This window comes from Chiloscyllium punctatum, chromosome 13 (assembly GCF_047496795.1).
Source record: "Chiloscyllium punctatum isolate Juve2018m chromosome 13, sChiPun1.3, whole genome shotgun sequence".
Lineage (NCBI taxonomy): Eukaryota > Metazoa > Chordata > Chondrichthyes > Orectolobiformes > Hemiscylliidae > Chiloscyllium > Chiloscyllium punctatum.
In genome coordinates, this window is record NC_092751.1 from 77,051,213 (window position 1) to 77,073,408 (window position 22,196).

The following is a 22,196-nucleotide window of genomic DNA, read 5'->3' on the forward strand; positions in this document are numbered from 1 at the left end:
GAAAGTAAACCTGAGAGAATTGTGATCGCTGTCTCAACAGTGCTCACCTACTTCCAAATCTAAAACCTGGCCAGGCTCGTTACCCAGTACTAAATCGAAAGTGGCTTCTTCCCTTGAAGGCATGTCTACATACTGTGTCAGGAATCCCTCCCGCACACACTGGACAAAAACTGACCCATCTATCGTACTCGTACTGTCGTGATCTCAGTCAATATTTGGATATTGTCTTGAGTGTTCCAGAGTTTTTCATTGTCCCACCGTCCAGATGAAGTTTGTATTGCTCACGTACGGGAGCGAGAATTCTTTCAATGTCTCAGATCAATTCCTGTGCCGAGAACATCAGAGTCAATGTCCCTTCCTCTACTCGGACTGACAAATTACACTTCTTCAATCTCCTGTGATTCCATTTCCCAAAGAGTTTCTCAAGATTTCCAAAGCTGGAGCCTAAATTATATGGTTTGCTTCCTAAACATTTTTCCAACTGCCAACTGACAATATGTTCACAGTATCTCTTCACAATCCTCTGGCTTTTCCATGTCCAGGGATGAGAAGTCCCATTTGGTGGAGAGAGTTCCTAGGCTGGTGAGTTTCACTTTGGAACAAAGATGGTTAAGTGGCAATTTCCTGCGGTTGTTTGTAATGATGGGAGACGTAGCGGTGGGGAATGAGCACTCTGACGAGCAAGAGGAAGTGTTGCCAATGACCAGAGTCAGAGAACAGAGGACAAGGGATTAAAGGAATCTAATGAAAAGCAGCACTTCTGCTCAGGGCGTTCAATAACAACTGCAGAAATCCGATGTGTCGAGCAGTGTATCTGGAAAGAGAAACAGAGATAATGTTTTAAATGTGGAGCATTTCTGATGAAGAACTCGAGTTTCTCAAGTCTCATCAAATTACAGGCCTGGTTTGCAAAACACGCTTTCGGAACTTTGAATTGTTCCAGCAGCAAAGCACAGATAATGTAGTCAGCAGGATTCGAACCTACGTGGGGAAACCCCAATGGATTTCTAATCCATCGCCTTAACCACTCGGCCATGACTACAGACGGCACCGCACCCTGAGCACTGACCAAATCAGTCGTGATCTCATTGAAAGCTGCCGCTGACTTGAGTGAAATGTTTCCATCTCCATTCATACCTTTGCTGTCATTTGTAAGGTGCGAGACACCAATGTCAAAGAAGAAAAGCACAAAGTTAGGAAAAGATATTTGCAGCAAAATTGAGTCAAAATTATTTATTGAAAGGAAAATCACACTTGGCAATTTGCTCGATCTCTTTGCGAACATGACCAGCAGAGGTAATCAAGGGAGCTATTGATCTGAGTATTCTTGGACATGAAACAAACAAAGGTTAGTGACATATTCATTTCTTTATTTAGCGAACGAAATGGTCTTTCCTGATGGTTACAATGAAAGAGATGGTTCCCAATAAAAGACAGAGATCAAGTCGCTTGTAGATATACTTCAATGTGATACGATTCACTTTCAGCCCCTAATTACCCCAGAGATGGAGGGGGTGAGTTACTTTTCTTCACTCTTCAATTCCACAGCATGGAGGTACAGATATGAAACCGCCAGAGATGGAGTTCTTGAATTGGGAACCAGCGACACTGAAGGAACTCGGCAGGAGTGAGGACTGCAGATGCTGGAAACCTGATTTTAGATCAGAAAATGCTGGAAAAGCACAGCAGCATCCGAGGAGCAGGAAAGTCGATGTTTCTGTTGCCAGTCTTTCTGCGTTCCGCAAACAATTTTCGTTTTAGGCTCAGATTTCCAGCAACTGCAGCTATTTGTATTATGTTAACATTCATAATGTTTTGGACAAAACCAATGAGCTGCTAGCATCGGAAAATCGGCAGAAGTACTGGTACACCGATATGTTAGCTGAACAATACAACCATTCCATGAGCGGGAATACGATCCGGGCCACGGTGCTGAGAGTACCGAATCTTCACAAGTAAATAACAAGACAAGGCGATAGATACTATCGTATTTAGTGTAAATAAAACACCCTTTATGAACATTTTCGTTGCAGATTATTTTCAACTTGTCTTCGTAGATTTACAAAGTGGGAAAAGGCCATTCCGCCTGATCAGAGAGCCATCTATTCCAGTCGCAGTTTCCAACTTTGGCCCAAAGTGTCGTGAGTTCTAATGTTCCCAGGGCAAATGTCAATGACTTTATCCTGTGTTCTTAAATGGCACAGATGTATGACACTTCCACAACGACTTGTCACTCTTTTGAGGAACTCATGCTCATTTTCACCCACAAAGGGAGACACACAGAAAGGCACCCCGAAACCGACAGAGGTCTCCGTTGTGGTGAGCTGGAATTTGAAATGGACAATAAGACAAATGCAAGTTTTAAATGCGGAAGCACAGAAGCGACGTCCCGGCAGGGGAGCGTCAACGAGGGGCACGGTTAAAGTGAGACATTCCCCACGAGCCAGGTAGGACTCGAACCTACAATCTTCTGATCCGAAGTCAGACGCGTTATCCATTACGCTACTGGCCCAACAGACACGTGCAGGTACGGCAGAATGTCGATATGTAATGCCATGGACTTTCACGGAATCAGAATTAAAAAGGTGAACAAGCAGCGAAGATAATCACCAACACTGCTTCACTTCGAAGTTTCCAATTTGTGAAGCAGTGCCTTTCACTGGCAAAGGAGAAACATTTGTCCAGAGCTGCCTGCTTCAGGGTCGCCTCCTTCTCTGCTGGAAGTGCCCATCGTTTTATTCACATTCACGACGCGATTTCATGATCTACTCCAGTGAAAACGTGTCATGGTGTCGTCTAAGCAAGACCCTGCCGAAACTCAGCGAGAGACATCTGCTCATTTCGAGCTCAGGATGTGGAATTAGACGAGCTGCGTGACACCTTTTATTGGCGCCGCCACTTCACTGCAAATTAGCGGCTCAAAACGAGCCGTTGTTAGCATCAGCTTGATTTGTACCTTCCTGCAGTGCATTTGCTAAACAACATCAGATAGATCCCATCCGGCCCAGCTGACTTATCTATTTTCACACTCTGCAGTATTTCTAATATCTCTTCCTTGTGAACCTCAATCTCTTCTAGTCTAGACGCAAGTATCTCTGTATCTTCCTCGCCAACATTTTCATTATCTATAGCGAACTCTGTCGAAAAATATTTATTTAGTGCTTCCTCTATCTCCACTGACTCCACACACGACTTCCCACTATTATCCTTGATTGTCCCAAATTTAACTCTCGTCATTCTTTTATTCCTGACATACCTATGGAAAGCCTTAGAGTTAACCCTGATCCTATCTGCCAACAGCTTCTCATGTCTCCTCCTGGCTCTTCCCAGCTCTCTTTTTAGGTCTTTCCTGAGATCGTTGGAAACCTCGAGCGCTCTAACTGAGTTTTCACGTTTTGTCCTAACATAAGACTTCTTGTTCTTCTTGACCAGGGATTCCACCTTCCTTAGTAAACCACGGCTCACGCGTTCTATATCTTCCTCCCTGCCTGACAGGTACATACTTATCGAGGACACACAGGAGCTTTTCCTTGACTAAGCTTCACATTTTTAATGTGCTCACCCCCTACAGTTTCCTACCCAACTCTGCGCTTCCTAAATCTTACCTCATTGCATCGTGATTTCCCTTCCACCAGCTGAAACTCTTGCTCCGTGGAGTACACCTATCCCTTTCCATCACGAAAGTAAACCTGAGAGAATTGTGATCGCTGTCTCCACAGTGCTCACCTACTTCCAAATCTAAAACCTGGCCAGGCTCGTTACCCAGTACTAAATCGAAAGTGGCTTCTTCCCTTGAAGGCATGTCTACATACTGTGTCAGGAATCCCTCCCGCACACACTGGACAAAAACTGACCCATCTATCGTACTCGTACTGTCGTGATCTCAGTCAATATTTGGATATTGTCTTGAGTGTTCCAGAGTTTTTCATTGTCCCACCGTCCAGATGAAGTTTGTATTGCTCACGTACGGGAGCGAGAATTCTTTCAATGTCTCAGATCAATTCCTGTGCCGAGAACATCAGAGTCAATGTCCCTTCCTCTACTCGGACTGACAATTTACACTTCTTCAATCTCCTGTGATTCCATTTCCCAAAGAGTTTCTCAAGATTTCCAAAGCTGGAGCCTAAATTATATGGTTTGCTTCCTAAACATTTTTCCAACTGCCAACTGACAATATGTTCAGAGTATCTCTTCACAATCCTCTGGCTTTTCCATGTCCAGGGATGAGAAGTCCCATTTGGTGGAGAGAGTTCCTAGGCTGGTGAGTTTCACTTTGGAACAAAGATGGTTAAGTGGCAATTTCCTGCGGTTGTTTGTAATGATGGGAGACGGAGCGGTGGGGAATGAGCACTCTGACGAGCAAGAGGAAGTGTTGCCAATGACCAGAGTCAGAGAACAGAGGACAAGGGATTAAAGGAATCTAATGAAAAGCAGCACTTCTGCTCAGGGCGTTCAATAACAACTGCAGAAATCCGATGTGTCGAGCAGTGTATCTGGAAAGAGAAACAGAGATAATGTTTTAAATGTGGAGCATTTCTGATGAAGAACTCGAGTTTCTCAAGTCTCATCAAATTACAGGCCTGGTTTGCAAAACAGGCTTTCGGAACTTTGAATTCTTCCAGCAGCAAAGCACGGATAACGTAGTCAGCAGGATTCGAATCTACGTGGGGAAACCCCAATGGATTTCTAATCCATCGCCTTAACCACTCGGCCATGACTACAGACGGCACCGCGCCCTGAGCACTGACCAAATCAGTCGTGATCTCATTGAAAGCTGCCGCTGACTTGAGTGAAATGTTTCCATCTCCATTCATACCTTTGCTGTCATTTGTAAGGTGCGAGACACCAATGTCAAAGAAGAAAAGCACAAAGTTAGGAAAAGATACTTGCAGCAAAATTGAGTCAAAATTATTTATTGAAAGGAAAATCACACTTGGCAATTTGCTCGATCTCTTTGCGAACATGACCAGCAGAGGTAATCAAGGGAGCTATTGATCTGAGTATTCTTGGACATGAAACAAACAAAGGATAGTGACATATTCATTTCTTTATTTAGCGAACGAAATGGTCTTTCCTGATGGTTACAATGAAAGAGATGGTTCCCAATAAAAGACAGAGATCAAGTCGCTTGTAGATATACTTCAATGTGATACGATTCACTTTCAGCCCCTAATTACCCCAGAGATGGAGGGGGTGAGTTACTTTTCTTCACTCTTCAATTCCACAGCATGGAGGTATAGATATGAAACCGCCAGAGATGGAGTTCTTGAATTGGGAACCAGCGACACTGAAGGAACTCGGCAGGAGTGAGGACTGCAGATGCTGGAAACCTGATTTTAGATCAGAAAATGTTGGAAAAGCACAGCAGCATCCGAGGAACAGGAAAGTCGATGTTTCTGTTGCCAGTCTTTCTGCGTTCCGCAAACAATTTTCGTTTTAGGCTCAGATTTCCAGCAACTGCAGCTATTTGTATTATGTTAACATTCATAATGTTTTGGACAAAACCAATGAGCTGCTAGCATCGGAAAATCGGCAGAAGTACTGGTACACCGATATGTTAGCTGAACAATACAACCATTCCATGAGCGGGAATACGATCCGGGCCACGGTGCTGAGAGTACCGAATCTTCACAAGTAAATAACAAGACAAGGCGATAGATACTATCGTATTTAGTGTAAATAAAACACCCTTTATGAACATTTTCGTTGCAGATTATTTTCAACTTGTCTTCGTAGATTTACAAAGTGGGAAAAGGCCATTCCGCCTGATCAGAGAGCCATCTATTCCAGTCGCAATTTCCAACTTTGGCCCAAAGTGTCGTGTGTTCTAATGTTCCCAGGGCAAATGTCAATGACTTTATCCTGTGTTCTTAAATGGTACAGATGTATGACACTTCCACAACGACTTGTCACTCTTTTGAGGAACTCATGCTCATTTTCACCCACAAAGGGAGACACACAGAAAGGCACCCCCAAACCGACAGAGGTCTCCGTTGTGGTGAGCTGGAATTTGAAATGGACAATAAGACAAATGCAAGTTTTAAATGCGGAAGCACAGAAGCGACATCCCAACAGGGCTTTGCAGGGGAGCGCCAACGAGGGGCACGGTTAAAGTGAGACATTCCCCACGAGCCAGGTAGGACTCGAACCTACAATCTTCTGATCCGAAGTCAGACGCGTTATCCATTACGCTACTGGCCCAATAGACACGTGCAGGTACGGCAGAATGTCGATATGTAATGCCATGGACTTTCACGGAATCAGAATTAAAAAGGTGAACAAGCAGCGAAGATAATCACCAACACTGCTTCACTTCGAAGTTTCCAATTTGTGAAGCAGTGCCTTTCACTGGCAAAGGAGAAACATTTGTCCAGAGCTGCCTGCTTCAGGGTCGCCTCCTTCTCTGCTGGAAGTGCCCATCGTTTTATTCACATTCACGACGCGATTTCATGATCTACTCCAGTGAAAACGTGTCATGGTGTCGTCTAAGCAAGACCCTGCCGAAACTCAGCGAGAGACATCTGCTCATTTCGAGCTCAGGATGTGGAATTAGACGAGCTGCGTGTCACCTTTTATTGGCGCCGCCACTTCACTGCAAATTAGCGGCTCAAAACGAGCCGTTGTTAGCATCAGCTTGATTTGTACCTTCCTGCAGTGCATTTGCTAAACAACATCAGATAGATCCCATCCGGCCCAGCTGACTTATCTATTTTCACACTCTGCAGTATTTCTAATATCTCTTCCTTGTGAACCTCAATCTCTTCTAGTCTAGACGCAAGTATCTCTGTATCTTCCTCGCCAACATTTTCATTATCTATAGCGAACTCTGTCGAAAAATATTTATTTAGTGCTTCCTCTATCTCCACTGACTCCACACACGACTTCCCACTATTATCCTTGATTGTCCCAAATTTAACTCTCGTCATTCTTTTATTCCTGACATACCTATGGAAAGCCTTAGCGTTAACCCTGATCCTATCTGCCAACAACTTCTCATGTCTCCTCCTGGCTCTTCCCAGCTCTCTTTTTAGGTCTTTCCTGAGATCGTTGGAAACCTCGAGCGCTCTAACTGAGTTTTCACGTTTTGTCCTAACATAAGACTTCTTGTTCTTCTTGACCAGGGATTCCACCTTCCTTAGTAAACCACGGCTCACGCGTTCTATATCTTCCTCCCTGCCTGACAGGTACATACTTATCGAGGACACACAGGAGCTTTTCCTTGAATAAGCTTCACATTTTTAATGTGCTCACCCCCTACAGTTTCCTACCCAACTCTGCGCTTCCTAAATCTTACCTCATTGCATCGTGATTTCCCTTCCACCAGCTGAAACTCTTGCTCCGTGGAGTACACCTATCCCTTTCCATCACGAAAGTAAACCTGAGAGAATTGTGATCGCTGTCTCCACAGTGCTCACCTACTTCCAAATCTAAAACCTGGCCAGGCTCGTTACCCAGTACTAAATCGAAAGTGGCTTCTTCCCTTGAAGCCATGTCTACATACTGTGTCAGGAAGCCCTCCCGCACACACTGGACAAAAACTGACCCATCTATCGTACTCGTACTGGCGTGATCTCAGTCAATATTTGGATATTGTCTTGAGTGTTCCAGAGTTTTTCATTGTTCCACCGTCCAGATGAAGTTTGTATTGCTCACGTACGGGAGCGAGAATTCTTTCAATGTCTCAGATCAATTCCTGTGCCGAGAACATCAGAGTCAATGTCCCTTCCTCTACTCGGACTGACAACTTACACTTCTTCAATCTCCTGTGATTCCATTTCCCAACGAGTTTCTCAAGATTTCCAAAGCTGGAGCCTAAATTATATGGTTTGCTTCCTAAACATTTTTCCAACGGCCAACTGACAATATGTTCACAGTATCTCTTCACAATCCTCTGGCTTTTCCATGTCCAGGGATGAGAAGTCCCATTTGGTGGAGAGAGTTCCTAGGCTGGTGAGTTTCACTTTGGAACAAAGATGGTTAAGTGGCAATTTCCTGCGGTTGTTTGTAATGATGGGAGACGGAGCGGTGGGGAATGAGCACTCTGACGAGCAAGAGGAAGTGTTGCCAATGACCAGAGTCAGAGAACAGAGGACAAGGGATTAAAGGAATCTAATGAAAAGCAGCACTTCTGCTCAGGGCGTTCAATAACAACTGCAGAAATCCGATGTGTCGAGCAGTGTATCTGGAAAGAGAAACAGAGATAATGTTTTAAATGTGGAGCATTTCTGATGAAGAACTCGAGTTTCTCAAGTCTCATCAAATTACAGGCCTGGTTTGCAAAACACGCTTTCGGAATTTTGAATTGTTCCAGCAGCAAAGCACAGATAACGTAGTCAGCAGGATTCGAACCTACGTGGGGAAACCCCAATGGATTTCTAATCCATCGCCTTAACCACTCGGCCATGACTACAGACGGCACCGCACCCTGAGCACTGACCAAATCAGTCGTGATCTCATTGAAAGCTGCCGCTGACTTGAGTGAAATGTTTCCATCTCCATTCATACCTTTGCTGTCATTTGTAAGGTGCGAGACACCAATGTCAAAGAAGAAAAGCACAAAGTTAGGAAAAGATATTTGCAGCAAAATTGAGTCAAAATTATTTATTGAAAGGAAAATCACACTTGGCAATTTGCTCGATCTCTTTGCGAACATGACCAGCAGAGGTAATCAAGGGAGCTATTGATCTGAGTATTCTTGGACATGAAACAAACAAAGGTTAGTGACATATTCATTTCTTTATTTAGCGAACGAAATGGTCTTTCCTGATGGTTACAATGAAAGAGATGGTTCCCAATAAAAGACAGAGATCAAGTCGCTTGTAGATATACTTCAATGTGATACGATTCACTTTCAGCCCCTAATTACCCCAGAGATGGAGGGGGTGAGTTACTTTTCTTCACTCTTCAATTCCACAGCATGGAGGTACAGATATGAAACCGCCAGAGATGGAGTTCTTGAATTGGGAACCAGCGACACTGAAGGAACTCGGCAGGAGTGAGGACTGCAGATGCTGGAAACCTGATTTTAGATCAGAAAATGCTGGAAAAGCACAGCAGCATCCGAGGAGCAGGAAAGTCGATGTTTCTGTTGCCAGTCTTTCTGCGTTCCGCAAACAATTTTCGTTTTAGGCTCAGATTTCCAGCAACTGCAGCTATTTGTATTATGTTAACATTCATAATGTTTTGGACAAAACCAATGAGCTGCTAGCATCGGAAAATCGGCAGAAGTACTGGTACACCGATATGTTAGCTGAACAATACAACCATTCCATGAGCGGGAATACGATCCGGGCCACGGTGCTGAGAGTACCGAATCTTCACAAGTAAATAACAAGACAAGGCGATAGATACTATCGTATTTAGTGTAAATAAAACACCCTTTATGAACATTTTCGTTGCAGATTATTTTCAACTTGTCTTCGTAGATTTACAAAGTGGGAAAAAGCCATTCCGCCTGATCAGAGAGCCATCTATTCCAGTCGCAGTTTCCAACTTTGGCCCAAAGTGTCGTGTGTTCTAATGTTCCCAGGGCAAATGTCAATGACTTTATCCTGTGTTCTTAAATGGTACAGATGTATGACACTTCCACAACGACTTGTCACTCTTTTGAGGAACTCATGCTCATTTTCACCCACAAAGGGAGACACACAGAAAGGCACCCCGAAACCGACAGAGGTCTCCGTTGTGGTGAGCTGGAATTTGAAATGGACAATAAGACAAATGCAAGTTTTAAATGCGGAAGCACAGAAGCGACGTCCCGGCAGGGGAGCGTCAACGAGGGGCACGGTTAAAGTGAGACATCCCCCACGAGCCAGGTAGGACTCGAACCTACAATCTTCTGATCCGAAGTCAGACGCGTTATCCATTACGCTACTGGCCCAATAGACACGTGCAGGTACGGCAGAATGTCGATATGTAATGCCATGGACTTTCACGGAATCAGAATTAAAAAGGTGAACAAGCAGCGAAGATAATCACCAACACTGCTTCACTTCGAAGTTTCCAATTTGTGAAGCAGTGCCTTTCACTGGCAAAGGAGAAACATTTGTCCAGAGCTGCCTGCTTCAGGGTCGCCTCCTTCTCTGCTGGAAGTGCCCATCGTTTTATTCACATTCACGACGCGATTTCATGATCTACTCCAGTGAAAACGTGTCATGGTGTCGTCTAAGCAAGACCCTGCCGAAACTCAGCGAGAGACATCTGCTCATTTCGAGCTCAGGATGTGGAATTAGACGAGCTGCGTGTCACCTTTTATTGGCGCCGCCACTTCACTGCAAATTAGCGGCTCAAAACGAGCCGTTGTTCGCATCAGCTTGATTTGTACCTTCCTGCAGTGCATTTGCTAAACAACATCAGATAGATCCCATCCGGCCCAGCTGACTTATCTATTTTCACACTCTGCAGTATTTCTAATATCTCTTCCTTGTGAACCTCAATCTCTTCTAGTCTAGACGCAAGTATCTCTGTATCTTCCTCGCCAACATTTTCATTATCTATAGCGAACTCTGTCGAAAAATATTTATTTAGTGCTTCCTCTATCTCCACTGACTCCACACACGACTTCCCACTATTATCCTTGATTGTCCCAAATTTAACTCTCGTCATTCTTTTATTCCTGACCTACCTATGGAAAGCCTTAGCGTTAACCCTGATCCTATCTGCCAACAACTTCTCATGTCTCCTCCTGGCTCTTCCCAGCTCTCTTTTTAGGTCTTTCCTGAGATCGTTGGAAACCTCGAGCGCTCTAACTGAGTTTTCACGTTTTGTCCTAACATAAGACTTCTTGTTCTTCTTGACCAGGGATTCCACCTTCCTTAGTAAACCACGGCTCACGCGTTCTATATCTTCCTCCCTGCCTGACAGGTACATACTTATCGAGGACACACAGGAGCTTTTCCTTGACTAAGCTTCACATTTTTAATGTGCTCACCCCCTACAGTTTCCTACCCAACTCTGCGCTTCCTAAATCTTACCTCATTGCATCGTGATTTCCCTTCCACCAGCTGAAACTCTTGCTCCGTGGAGTACACCTATCCCTTTCCATCACGAAAGTAAACCTGAGAGAATTGTGATCGCTGTCTCCACAGTGCTCACCTACTTCCAAATCTAAAACCTGGCCAGGCTCGTTACCCAGTACTAAATCGAAAGTGGCTTCTTCCCTTGAAGGCATGTCTACACACTGTGTCAGGAATCCCTCCCGCACACACTGGACAAAAACTGACCCATCTATCGTACTCGTACTGTCGTGATCTCAGTCAATATTTGGATATTGTCTTGAGTGTTCCAGAGTTTTTCATTGTCCCACCGTCCAGATGAAGTTTGTATTGCTCACGTACGGGAGCGAGAATTCTTTCAATGTCTCAGATCAATTCCTGTGCCGAGAACATCGGAGTCAATGTCCTTTCCTCTACTCGGACTGACAATTTACACTTCTTCAATCTCCTGTGATTCCATTTCCCAAAGAGTTTCTCAAGATTTCCAAAGCTGGAGCCTAAATTATATGGTTTGCTTCCTAAACATTTTTCCAACTGCCAACTGACAATATGTTCAGAGTATCTCTTCACAATCCTCTGGCTTTTCCATGTCCAGGGATGAGAAGTCCCATTTGGTGGAGAGAGTTCCTAGGCTGGTGAGTTTCACTTTGGAACAAAGATGGTTAAGTGGCAATTTCCTCCGGTTGTTTGTAATGATGGGAGACGGAGCGGTGGGGAATGAGCACTCTGACGAGCAAGAGGAAGTGTTGCCAATGACCAGAGTCAGAGAACAGAGGACAAGGGATTAAAGGAATCTAATGAAAAGCAGCACTTCTGCTCAGGGCGTTCAATAACAACTGCAGAAATCCGATGTGTCGAGCAGTGTATCTGGAAAGAGAAACAGAGATAATGTTTTAAATGTGGAGCATTTCTGATGAAGAACTCGAGTTTCTCAAGTCTCATCAAATTACAGGCCTGGTTTGCAAAACAGGCTTTCGGAACTTTGAATTCTTCCAGCAGCAAAGCACGGATAACGTAGTCAGCAGGAGTCGAACCTACGTGGGGAAACCCCAATGGATTTCTAATCCATCGCCTTAACCACTCGGCCATGACTACAGACGGCACCACACCCTGAGCACTGACCAAATCAGTCGTGATCTCATTGAAAGCTGCCGCTGACTTGAGTGAAATGTTTCCATCTCCATTCATACCTTTGCTGTCATTTGTAAGGTGCGAGACACCAATGTCAAAGAAGAAAAGCACAAAGTTAGGAAAAGATATTTGCAGCAAAATTGAGTCAAAATTATTTATTGAAAGGAAAATCACACTTGGCAATTTGCTCGATCTCTTTGCGAACATGACCAGCAGAGGTAATCAAGGGAGCTATTGATCTGAGTATTCTTGGACATGAAACAAACAAAGGTTAGTGACATATTCATTTCTTTATTTAGCGAACGAAATGGTCTTTCCTGATGGTTACAATGAAAGAGATGGTTCCCAATAAAAGACAGAGATCAAGTCGCTTGTAGATATACTTCAATGTGATACGATTCACTTTCAGCCCCTAATTACCCCAGAGATGGAGGGGGTGAGTTACTTTTCTTCACTCTTCAATTCCACAGCATGGAGGTACAGATATGAAACCGCCAGAGATGGAGTTCTTGAATTGGGAACCAGCGACACTGAAGGAACTCGGCAGGAGTGAGGACTGCAGATGCTGGAAACCTGATTTTAGATCAGAAAATGCTGGAAAAGCACAGCAGCATCCGAGGAACAGGAAAGTCGATGTTTCTGTTGCCAGTCTTTCTGCGTTCCGCAAACAATTTTCGTTTTAGGCTCAGATTTCCAGCAACTGCAGCTATTTGTATTATGTTAACATTCATAATGTTTTGGACAAAACCAATGAGCTGCTAGCATCGGAAAATCGGCAGAAGTACTGGTACACCGATATGTTAGCTGAACAATACAACCATTCCATGAGTGGGAATACGATCCGGGCCACGGTGCTGAGAGTACCGAATCTTCACAAGTAAATAACAAGACAAGGCGATAGATACTATCGTATTTAGTGTAAATAAAACACCCTTTATGAACATTTTCGTTGCAGATTATTTTCAACTTGTCTTCGTAGATTTACAAAGTGGGAAAAGGCCATTCCGCCTGATCAGAGAGCCATCTATTCCAGTCGCAGTTTCCAACTTTGGCCCAAAGTGTCGTGTGTTCTAATGTTCCCAGGGCAAATGTCAATGACTTTATCCTGTGTTCTTAAATGGCACAGATGTATGACACTTCCACAACGACTTGTCACTCTTTTGAGGAACTCATGCTCATTTTCACCCACAAAGGGAGACACACAGAAAGGCACCCCGAAACCGACAGAGGTCTCCGTTGTGTTGAGCTGGAATTTGAAATGGACAATAAGACAAATGCAAGTTTTAAATGCGGAAGCACAGAAGCGACGTCCCGGCAGGGCTTTGCAGGGGAGCGTCAACGAGGGGCACGGTTAAAGCGAGACATTCCCCACGAGCCAGGTAGGACTCGAACCTACAATCTTCAGATCCGTAGTCAGACGCGTTATCCATTACGCTACTGGCCCAACAGACACGTGCAGGTGCGGCAGAATGTCGATATGTAATGCCATGGACTTTCACGGAATCAGAATTAAAAAGGTGAACAAGCAGCGAAGATAATCACCAACACTGCTTCACTTCGAAGTTTCCAATTTGTGAAGCAGTGCCTTTCACTGGCAAAGGAGAAACATTTGTCCAGAGCTGCCTGCTTCAGGGTCGCCTCCTTCTCTGCTGGAAGTGCCCATCGTTTTATTCACATTCACGACGCGATTTCATGATCTACTCCAGTGAAAACGTGTCATGGTGTCGTCTAAGCAAGACCCTGCCGAAACTCAGCGAGAGACATCTGCTCATTTCGAGCTCAGGATGTGGAATTAGACGAGCTGCGTGACACCTTTTATTGGCGCCGCCACTTCACTGCAAATTAGCGGCTCAAAACGAGCCGTTGTTAGCATCAGCTTGATTTGTACCTTCCTGCAGTGCATTTGCTAAACAACATCAGATAGATCCCATCCGGCCCAGCTGACTTATCTATTTTCACACTCTGCAGTATTTCTAATATCTCTTCCTTGTGAACCTCAATCTCTTCTAGTCTAGACGCAAGTATCTCTGTATCTTCCTCGCCAACATTTTCATTATCTATAGCGAACTCTGTCGAAAAATATTTATTTAGTGCTTCCTCTATCTCCACTGACTCCACACACGACTTCCCACTATTATCCTTGATTGTCCCAAATTTAACTCTCGTCATTCTTTTATTCCTGACATACCTATGGAAAGCCTTAGCGTTAACCCTGATCCTATCTGCCAACAGCTTCTCATGTCTCCTCCTGGCTCTTCCCAGCTCTCTTTTTAGGTCTTTCCTGAGATCGTTGGAAACCTCGAGCGCTCTAACTGAGTTTTCACGTTTTGTCCTAACATAAGACTTCTTGTTCTTCTTGACCAGGGATTCCACCTTCCTTAGTAAACCACGGCTCACGCGTTCTATATCTTCCTCCCTGCCTGACAGGTACATATTTATCGAGGACACACAGGAGCTTTTCCTTGACTAAGCTTCACATTTTTAATGTGCTCACCCCCTACAGTTTCCTACCCAACTCTGCGCTTCCTAAATCTTACCTCATTGCATCGTGATTTCCCTTCCACCAGCTGAAACTCTTGCTCCGTGGAGTACACCTATCCCTTTCCATCACGAAAGTAAACCTGAGAGAATTGTGATCGCTGTCTCAACAGTGCTCACCTACTTCCAAATCTAAAACCTGGCCAGGCTCGTTACCCAGTACTAAATCGAAAGTGGCTTCTTCCCTTGAAGGCATGTCTACATACTGTGTCAGGAATCCCTCCCGCACACACTGGACAAAAACTGACCCATCTATCGTACTCGTACTGTCGTGATCTCAGTCAATATTTGGATATTGTCTTGAGTGTTCCAGAGTTTTTCATTGTCCCACCGTCCAGATGAAGTTTGTATTGCTCACGTACGGGAGCGAGAATTCTTTCAATGTCTCAGATCAATTCCTGTGCCGAGAACATCAGAGTCAATGTCCCTTCCTCTACTCGGACTGACAAATTACACTTCTTCAATCTCCTGTGATTCCATTTCCCAAAGAGTTTCTCAAGATTTCCAAAGCTGGAGCCTAAATTATATGGTTTGCTTCCTAAACATTTTTCCAACTGCCAACTGACAATATGTTCACAGTATCTCTTCACAATCCTCTGGCTTTTCCATGTCCAGGGATGAGAAGTCCCATTTGGTGGAGAGAGTTCCTAGGCTGGTGAGTTTCACTTTGGAACAAAGATGGTTAAGTGGCAATTTCCTGCGGTTGTTTGTAATGATGGGAGACGTAGCGGTGGGGAATGAGCACTCTGACGAGCAAGAGGAAGTGTTGCCAATGACCAGAGTCAGAGAACAGAGGACAAGGGATTAAAGGAATCTAATGAAAAGCAGCACTTCTGCTCAGGGCGTTCAATAACAACTGCAGAAATCCGATGTGTCGAGCAGTGTATCTGGAAAGAGAAACAGAGATAATGTTTTAAATGTGGAGCATTTCTGATGAAGAACTCGAGTTTCTCAAGTCTCATCAAATTACAGGCCTGGTTTGCAAAACACGCTTTCGGAACTTTGAATTGTTCCAGCAGCAAAGCACAGATAAGGTAGTCAGCAGGATTCGAACCTACGTGGGGAAACCCCAATGGATTTCTAATCCATCGCCTTAACCACTCGGCCATGACTACAGACGGCACCGCACCCTGAGCACTGACCAAATCAGTCGTGATCTCATTGAAAGCTGCCGCTGACTTGAGTGAAATGTTTCCATCTCCATTCATACCTTTGCTGTCATTTGTAAGGTGCGAGACACCAATGTCAAAGAAGAAAAGCACAAAGTTAGGAAAAGATATTTGCAGCAAAATTGAGTCAAAATTATTTATTGAAAGGAAAATCACACTTGGCAATTTGCTCGATCTCTTTGCGAACATGACCAGCAGAGGTAATCAAGGGAGCTATTGATCTGAGTATTCTTGGACATGAAACAAACAAAGGTTAGTGACATATTCATTTCTTTATTTAGCGAACGAAATGGTCTTTCCTGATGGTTACAATGAAAGAGATGGTTCCCAATAAAAGACAGAGATCAAGTCGCTTGTAGATATACTTCAATGTGATACGATTCACTTTCAGCCCCTAATTACCCCAGAGATGGAGGGGGTGAGTTACTTTTCTTCACTCTTCAATTCCACAGCATGGAGGTACAGATATGAAACCGCCAGAGATGGAGTTCTTGAATTGGGAACCAGCGACACTGAAGGAACTCGGCAGGAGTGAGGACTGCAGATGCTGGAAACCTGATTTTAGATCAGAAAATGCTGGAAAAGCACAGCAGCATCCGAGGAGCAGGAAAGTCGATGTTTCTGTTGCCAGTCTTTCTGCGTTCCGCAAACAATTTTCGTTTTAGGCTCAGATTTCCAGCAACTGCAGCTATTTGTATTATGTTAACATTCATAATGTTTTGGACAAAACCAATGAGCTGCTAGCATCGGAAAATCGGCAGAAGTACTGGTACACCGATATGTTAGCTGAACAATACAACCATTCCATGAGCGGGAATACGATCCGGGCCACGGTGCTGAGAGTACCGAATCTTCACAAGTAAATAACAAGACAAGGCGATAGATACTATCGTATTTAGTGTAAATAAAACACCCTTTATGAACATTTTCGTTGCAGATTATTTTCAACTTGTCTTCGTAGATTTACAAAGTGGGAAAAGGCCATTCCGCCTGATCAGAGAGCCATCTATTCCAGTCGCAGTTTCCAACTTTGGCCCAAAGTGTCGTGAGTTCTAATGTTCCCAGGGCAAATGTCAATGACTTTATCCTGTGTTCTTAAATGGCACAGATGTATGACACTTCCACAACGACTTGTCACTCTTTTGAGGAACTCATGCTCATTTTCACCCACAAAGGGAGACACACAGAAAGGCACCCCGAAACCGACAGAGGTCTCCGTTGTGGTGAGCTGGAATTTGAAATGGACAATAAGACAAATGCAAGTTTTAAATGCGGAAGCACAGAAGCGACGTCCCGGCAGGGGAGCGTCAACGAGGGGCACGGTTAAAGTGAGACATTCCCCACGAGCCAGGTAGGACTCGAACCTACAATCTTCTGATCCGAAGTCAGACGCGTTATCCATTACGCTACTGGCCCAACAGACACGTGCAGGTACGGCAGAATGTCGATATGTAATGCCATGGACTTTCACGGAATCAGAATTAAAAAGGTGAACAAGCAGCGAAGATAATCACCAACACTGCTTCACTTCGAAGTTTCCAATTTGTGAAGCAGTGCCTTTCACTGGCAAAGGAGAAACATTTGTCCAGAGCTGCCTGCTTCAGGGTCGCCTCCTTCTCTGCTGGAAGTGCCCATCGTTTTATTCACATTCACGACGCGATTTCATGATCTACTCCAGTGAAAACGTGTCATGGTGTCGTCTAAGCAAGACCCTGCCGAAACTCAGCGAGAGACATCTGCTCATTTCGAGCTCAGGATGTGGAATTAGACGAGCTGCGTGACACCTTTTATTGGCGCCGCCACTTCACTGCAAATTAGCGGCTCAAAACGAGCCGTTGTTAGCATCAGCTTGATTTGTACCTTCCTGCAGTGCATTTGCTAAACAACATCAGATAGATCCCATCCGGCCCAGCTGACTTATCTATTTTCACACTCTGCAGTATTTCTAATATCTCTTCCTTGTGAACCTCAATCTCTTCTAGTCTAGACGCAAGTATCTCTGTATCTTCCTCGCCAACATTTTCATTATCTATAGCGAACTCTGTCGAAAAATATTTATTTAGTGCTTCCTCTATCTCCACTGACTCCACACACGACTTCCCACTATTATCCTTGATTGTCCCAAATTTAACTCTCGTCATTCTTTTATTCCTGACATACCTATGGAAAGCCTTAGAGTTAACCCTGATCCTATCTGCCAACAGCTTCTCATGTCTCCTCCTGGCTCTTCCCAGCTCTCTTTTTAGGTCTTTCCTGAGATCGTTGGAAACCTCGAGCGCTCTAACTGAGTTTTCACGTTTTGTCCTAACATAAGACTTCTTGTTCTTCTTGACCAGGGATTCCACCTTCCTTAGTAAACCACGGCTCACGCGTTCTATATCTTCCTCCCTGCCTGACAGGTACATACTTATCGAGGACACACAGGAGCTTTTCCTTGAATAAGCTTCACATTTTTAATGTGCTCACCCCCTACAGTTTCCTACCCAACTCTGCGCTTCCTAAATCTTACCTCATTGCATCGTGATTTCCCTTCCACCAGCTGAAACTCTTGCTCCGTGGAGTACACCTATCCCTTTCCATCACGAAAGTAAACCTGAGAGAATTGTGATCGCTGTCTCCACAGTGCTCACCTACTTCCAAATCTAAAACCTGGCCAGGCTCGTTACCCAGTACTAAATCGAAAGTGGCTTCTTCCCTTGAAGCCATGTCTACATACTGTGTCAGGAAGCCCTCCCGCACACACTGGACAAAAACTGACCCATCTATCGTACTCGTACTGGCGTGATCTCAGTCAATATTTGGATATTGTCTTGAGTGTTCCAGAGTTTTTCATTGTTCCACCGTCCAGATGAAGTTTGTATTGCTCACGTACGGGAGCGAGAATTCTTTCAATGTCTCAGATCAATTCCTGTGCCGAGAACATCAGAGTCAATGTCCCTTCCTCTACTCGGACTGACAACTTACACTTCTTCAATCTCCTGTGATTCCATTTCCCAACGAGTTTCTCAAGATTTCCAAAGCTGGAGCCTAAATTATATGGTTTGCTTCCTAAACATTTTTCCAACGGCCAACTGACAATATGTTCACAGTATCTCTTCACAATCCTCTGGCTTTTCCATGTCCAGGGATGAGAAGTCCCATTTGGTGGAGAGAGTTCCTAGGCTGGTGAGTTTCACTTTGGAACAAAGATGGTTAAGTGGCAATTTCCTGCGGTTGTTTGTAATGATGGGAGACGGAGCGGTGGGGAATGAGCACTCTGACGAGCAAGAGGAAGTGTTGCCAATGACCAGAGTCAGAGAACAGAGGACAAGGGATTAAAGGAATCTAATGAAAAGCAGCACTTCTGCTCAGGGCGTTCAATAACAACTGCAGAAATCCGATGTGTCGAGCAGTGTATCTGGAAAGAGAAACAGAGATAATGTTTTAAATGTGGAGCATTTCTGATGAAGAACTCGAGTTTCTCAAGTCTCATCAAATTACAGGCCTGGTTTGCAAAACACGCTTTCGGAATTTTGAATTGTTCCAGCAGCAAAGCACAGATAACGTAGTCAGCAGGATTCGAACCTACGTGGGGAAACCCCAATGGATTTCTAATCCATCGCCTTAACCACTCGGCCATGACTACAGACGGCACCGCACCCTGAGCACTGACCAAATCAGTCGTGATCTCATTGAAAGCTGCCGCTGACTTGAGTGAAATGTTTCCATCTCCATTCATACCTTTGCTGTCATTTGTAAGGTGCGAGACACCAATGTCAAAGAAGAAAAGCACAAAGTTAGGAAAAGATATTTGCAGCAAAATTGAGTCAAAATTATTTATTGAAAGGAAAATCACACTTGGCAATTTGCTCGATCTCTTTGCGAACATGACCAGCAGAGGTAATCAAGGGAGCTATTGATCTGAGTATTCTTGGACATGAAACAAACAAAGGTTAGTGACATATTCATTTCTTTATTTAGCGAACGAAATGGTCTTTCCTGATGGTTACAATGAAAGAGATGGTTCCCAATAAAAGACAGAGATCAAGTCGCTTGTAGATATACTTCAATGTGATACGATTCACTTTCAGCCCCTAATTACCCCAGAGATGGAGGGGGTGAGTTACTTTTCTTCACTCTTCAATTCCACAGCATGGAGGTACAGATATGAAACCGCCAGAGATGGAGTTCTTGAATTGGGAACCAGCGACACTGAAGGAACTCGGCAGGAGTGAGGACTGCAGATGCTGGAAACCTGATTTTAGATCAGAAAATGCTGGAAAAGCACAGCAGCATCCGAGGAGCAGGAAAGTCGATGTTTCTGTTGCCAGTCTTTCTGCGTTCCGCAAACAATTTTCGTTTTAGGCTCAGATTTCCAGCAACTGCAGCTATTTGTATTATGTTAACATTCATAATGTTTTGGACAAAACCAATGAGCTGCTAGCATCGGAAAATCGGCAGAAGTACTGGTACACCGATATGTTAGCTGAACAATACAACCATTCCATGAGCGGGAATACGATCCGGGCCACGGTGCTGAGAGTACCGAATCTTCACAAGTAAATAACAAGACAAGGCGATAGATACTATCGTATTTAGTGTAAATAAAACACCCTTTATGAACATTTTCGTTGCAGATTATTTTCAACTTGTCTTCGTAGATTTACAAAGTGGGAAAAAGCCATTCCGCCTGATCAGAGAGCCATCTATTCCAGTCGCAGTTTCCAACTTTGGCCCAAAGTGTCGTGTGTTCTAATGTTCCCAGGGCAAATGTCAATGACTTTATCCTGTGTTCTTAAATGGTACAGATGTATGACACTTCCACAACGACTTGTCACTCTTTTGAGGAACTCATGCTCATTTTCACCCACAAAGGGAGACACACAGAAAGGCACCCCGAAACCGACAGAGGTCTCCGTTGTGGTGAGCTGGAATTTGAAATGGACAATAAGACAAATGCAAGTTTTAAATGCGGAAGCACAGAAGCGACGTCCCGGCAGGGGAGCGTCAACGAGGGGCACGGTTAAAGTGAGACATCCCCCACGAGCCAGGTAGGACTCGAACCTACAATCTTCTGATCCGAAGTCAGACGCGTTATCCATTACGCTACTGGCCCAATAGACACGTGCAGGTACGGCAGAATGTCGATATGTAATGCCATGGACTTTCACGGAATCAGAATTAAAAAGGTGAACAAGCAGCGAAGATAATCACCAACACTGCTTCACTTCGAAGTTTCCAATTTGTGAAGCAGTGCCTTTCACTGGCAAAGGAGAAACATTTGTCCAGAGCTGCCTGCTTCAGGGTCGCCTCCTTCTCTGCTGGAAGTGCCCATCGTTTTATTCACATTCACGACGCGATTTCATGATCTACTCCAGTGAAAACGTGTCATGGTGTCGTCTAAGCAAGACCCTGCCGAAACTCAGCGAGAGACATCTGCTCATTTCGAGCTCAGGATGTGGAATTAGACGAGCTGCGTGTCACCTTTTATTGGCGCCGCCACTTCACTGCAAATTAGCGGCTCAAAACGAGCCGTTGTTCGCATCAGCTTGATTTGTACCTTCCTGCAGTGCATTTGCTAAACAACATCAGATAGATCCCATCCGGCCCAGCTGACTTATCTATTTTCACACTCTGCAGTATTTCTAATATCTCTTCCTTGTGAACCTCAATCTCTTCTAGTCTAGACGCAAGTATCTCTGTATCTTCCTCGCCAACATTTTCATTATCTATAGCGAACTCTGTCGAAAAATATTTATTTAGTGCTTCCTCTATCTCCACTGACTCCACACACGACTTCCCACTATTATCCTTGATTGTCCCAAATTTAACTCTCGTCATTCTTTTATTCCTGACCTACCTATGGAAAGCCTTAGCGTTAACCCTGATCCTATCTGCCAACAACTTCTCATGTCTCCTCCTGGCTCTTCCCAGCTCTCTTTTTAGGTCTTTCCTGAGATCGTTGGAAACCTCGAGCGCTCTAACTGAGTTTTCACGTTTTGTCCTAACATAAGACTTCTTGTTCTTCTTGACCAGGGATTCCACCTTCCTTAGTAAACCACGGCTCACGCGTTCTATATCTTCCTCCCTGCCTGACAGGTACATACTTATCGAGGACACACAGGAGCTTTTCCTTGACTAAGCTTCACATTTTTAATGTGCTCACCCCCTACAGTTTCCTACCCAACTCTGCGCTTCCTAAATCTTACCTCATTGCATCGTGATTTCCCTTCCACCAGCTGAAACTCTTGCTCCGTGGAGTACACCTATCCCTTTCCATCACGAAAGTAAACCTGAGAGAATTGTGATCGCTGTCTCCACAGTGCTCACCTACTTCCAAATCTAAAACCTGGCCAGGCTCGTTACCCAGTACTAAATCGAAAGT

The 22,196-nt window shown here is 44.4% G+C and overlaps 12 non-coding genes across 12 annotated transcripts; all 12 read right to left on the reverse strand.

The window, feature by feature from the left end:
- Positions 1-960: 960 nt before the first annotated feature.
- Positions 961-1,042, reverse strand: trnas-aga (transfer RNA serine (anticodon AGA)). The gene has a single exon. It is a non-coding gene; the product is annotated as a tRNA-Ser (tRNA).
- A 1,397-nt stretch (positions 1,043-2,439) lies between these two features.
- On the reverse strand, positions 2,440-2,512 carry trnar-ucg (transfer RNA arginine (anticodon UCG)). The gene has a single exon. It is a non-coding gene; the product is annotated as a tRNA-Arg (tRNA).
- Positions 2,513-4,639: 2,127 nt separating this feature from the next.
- Positions 4,640-4,721, reverse strand: trnas-aga (transfer RNA serine (anticodon AGA)). The gene has a single exon. It is a non-coding gene; the product is annotated as a tRNA-Ser (tRNA).
- A 1,407-nt stretch (positions 4,722-6,128) lies between these two features.
- Positions 6,129-6,201, reverse strand: trnar-ucg (transfer RNA arginine (anticodon UCG)). The gene has a single exon. It is a non-coding gene; the product is annotated as a tRNA-Arg (tRNA).
- A 2,127-nt stretch (positions 6,202-8,328) lies between these two features.
- On the reverse strand, positions 8,329-8,410 carry trnas-aga (transfer RNA serine (anticodon AGA)). The gene has a single exon. It is a non-coding gene; the product is annotated as a tRNA-Ser (tRNA).
- A 1,397-nt stretch (positions 8,411-9,807) lies between these two features.
- On the reverse strand, positions 9,808-9,880 carry trnar-ucg (transfer RNA arginine (anticodon UCG)). The gene has a single exon. It is a non-coding gene; the product is annotated as a tRNA-Arg (tRNA).
- A 2,127-nt stretch (positions 9,881-12,007) lies between these two features.
- On the reverse strand, positions 12,008-12,089 carry trnas-aga (transfer RNA serine (anticodon AGA)). The gene has a single exon. It is a non-coding gene; the product is annotated as a tRNA-Ser (tRNA).
- A 1,407-nt stretch (positions 12,090-13,496) lies between these two features.
- trnar-acg (transfer RNA arginine (anticodon ACG)) lies at positions 13,497-13,569 on the reverse strand. Its single transcript has one exon. It is a non-coding gene; the product is annotated as a tRNA-Arg (tRNA).
- Positions 13,570-15,696: 2,127 nt separating this feature from the next.
- Positions 15,697-15,778, reverse strand: trnas-aga (transfer RNA serine (anticodon AGA)). Its single transcript has one exon. It is a non-coding gene; the product is annotated as a tRNA-Ser (tRNA).
- Positions 15,779-17,175: 1,397 nt separating this feature from the next.
- On the reverse strand, positions 17,176-17,248 carry trnar-ucg (transfer RNA arginine (anticodon UCG)). Its single transcript has one exon. It is a non-coding gene; the product is annotated as a tRNA-Arg (tRNA).
- A 2,127-nt stretch (positions 17,249-19,375) lies between these two features.
- On the reverse strand, positions 19,376-19,457 carry trnas-aga (transfer RNA serine (anticodon AGA)). The gene has a single exon. It is a non-coding gene; the product is annotated as a tRNA-Ser (tRNA).
- A 1,397-nt stretch (positions 19,458-20,854) lies between these two features.
- Positions 20,855-20,927, reverse strand: trnar-ucg (transfer RNA arginine (anticodon UCG)). The gene has a single exon. It is a non-coding gene; the product is annotated as a tRNA-Arg (tRNA).
- Positions 20,928-22,196: the final 1,269 nt, after the last annotated feature.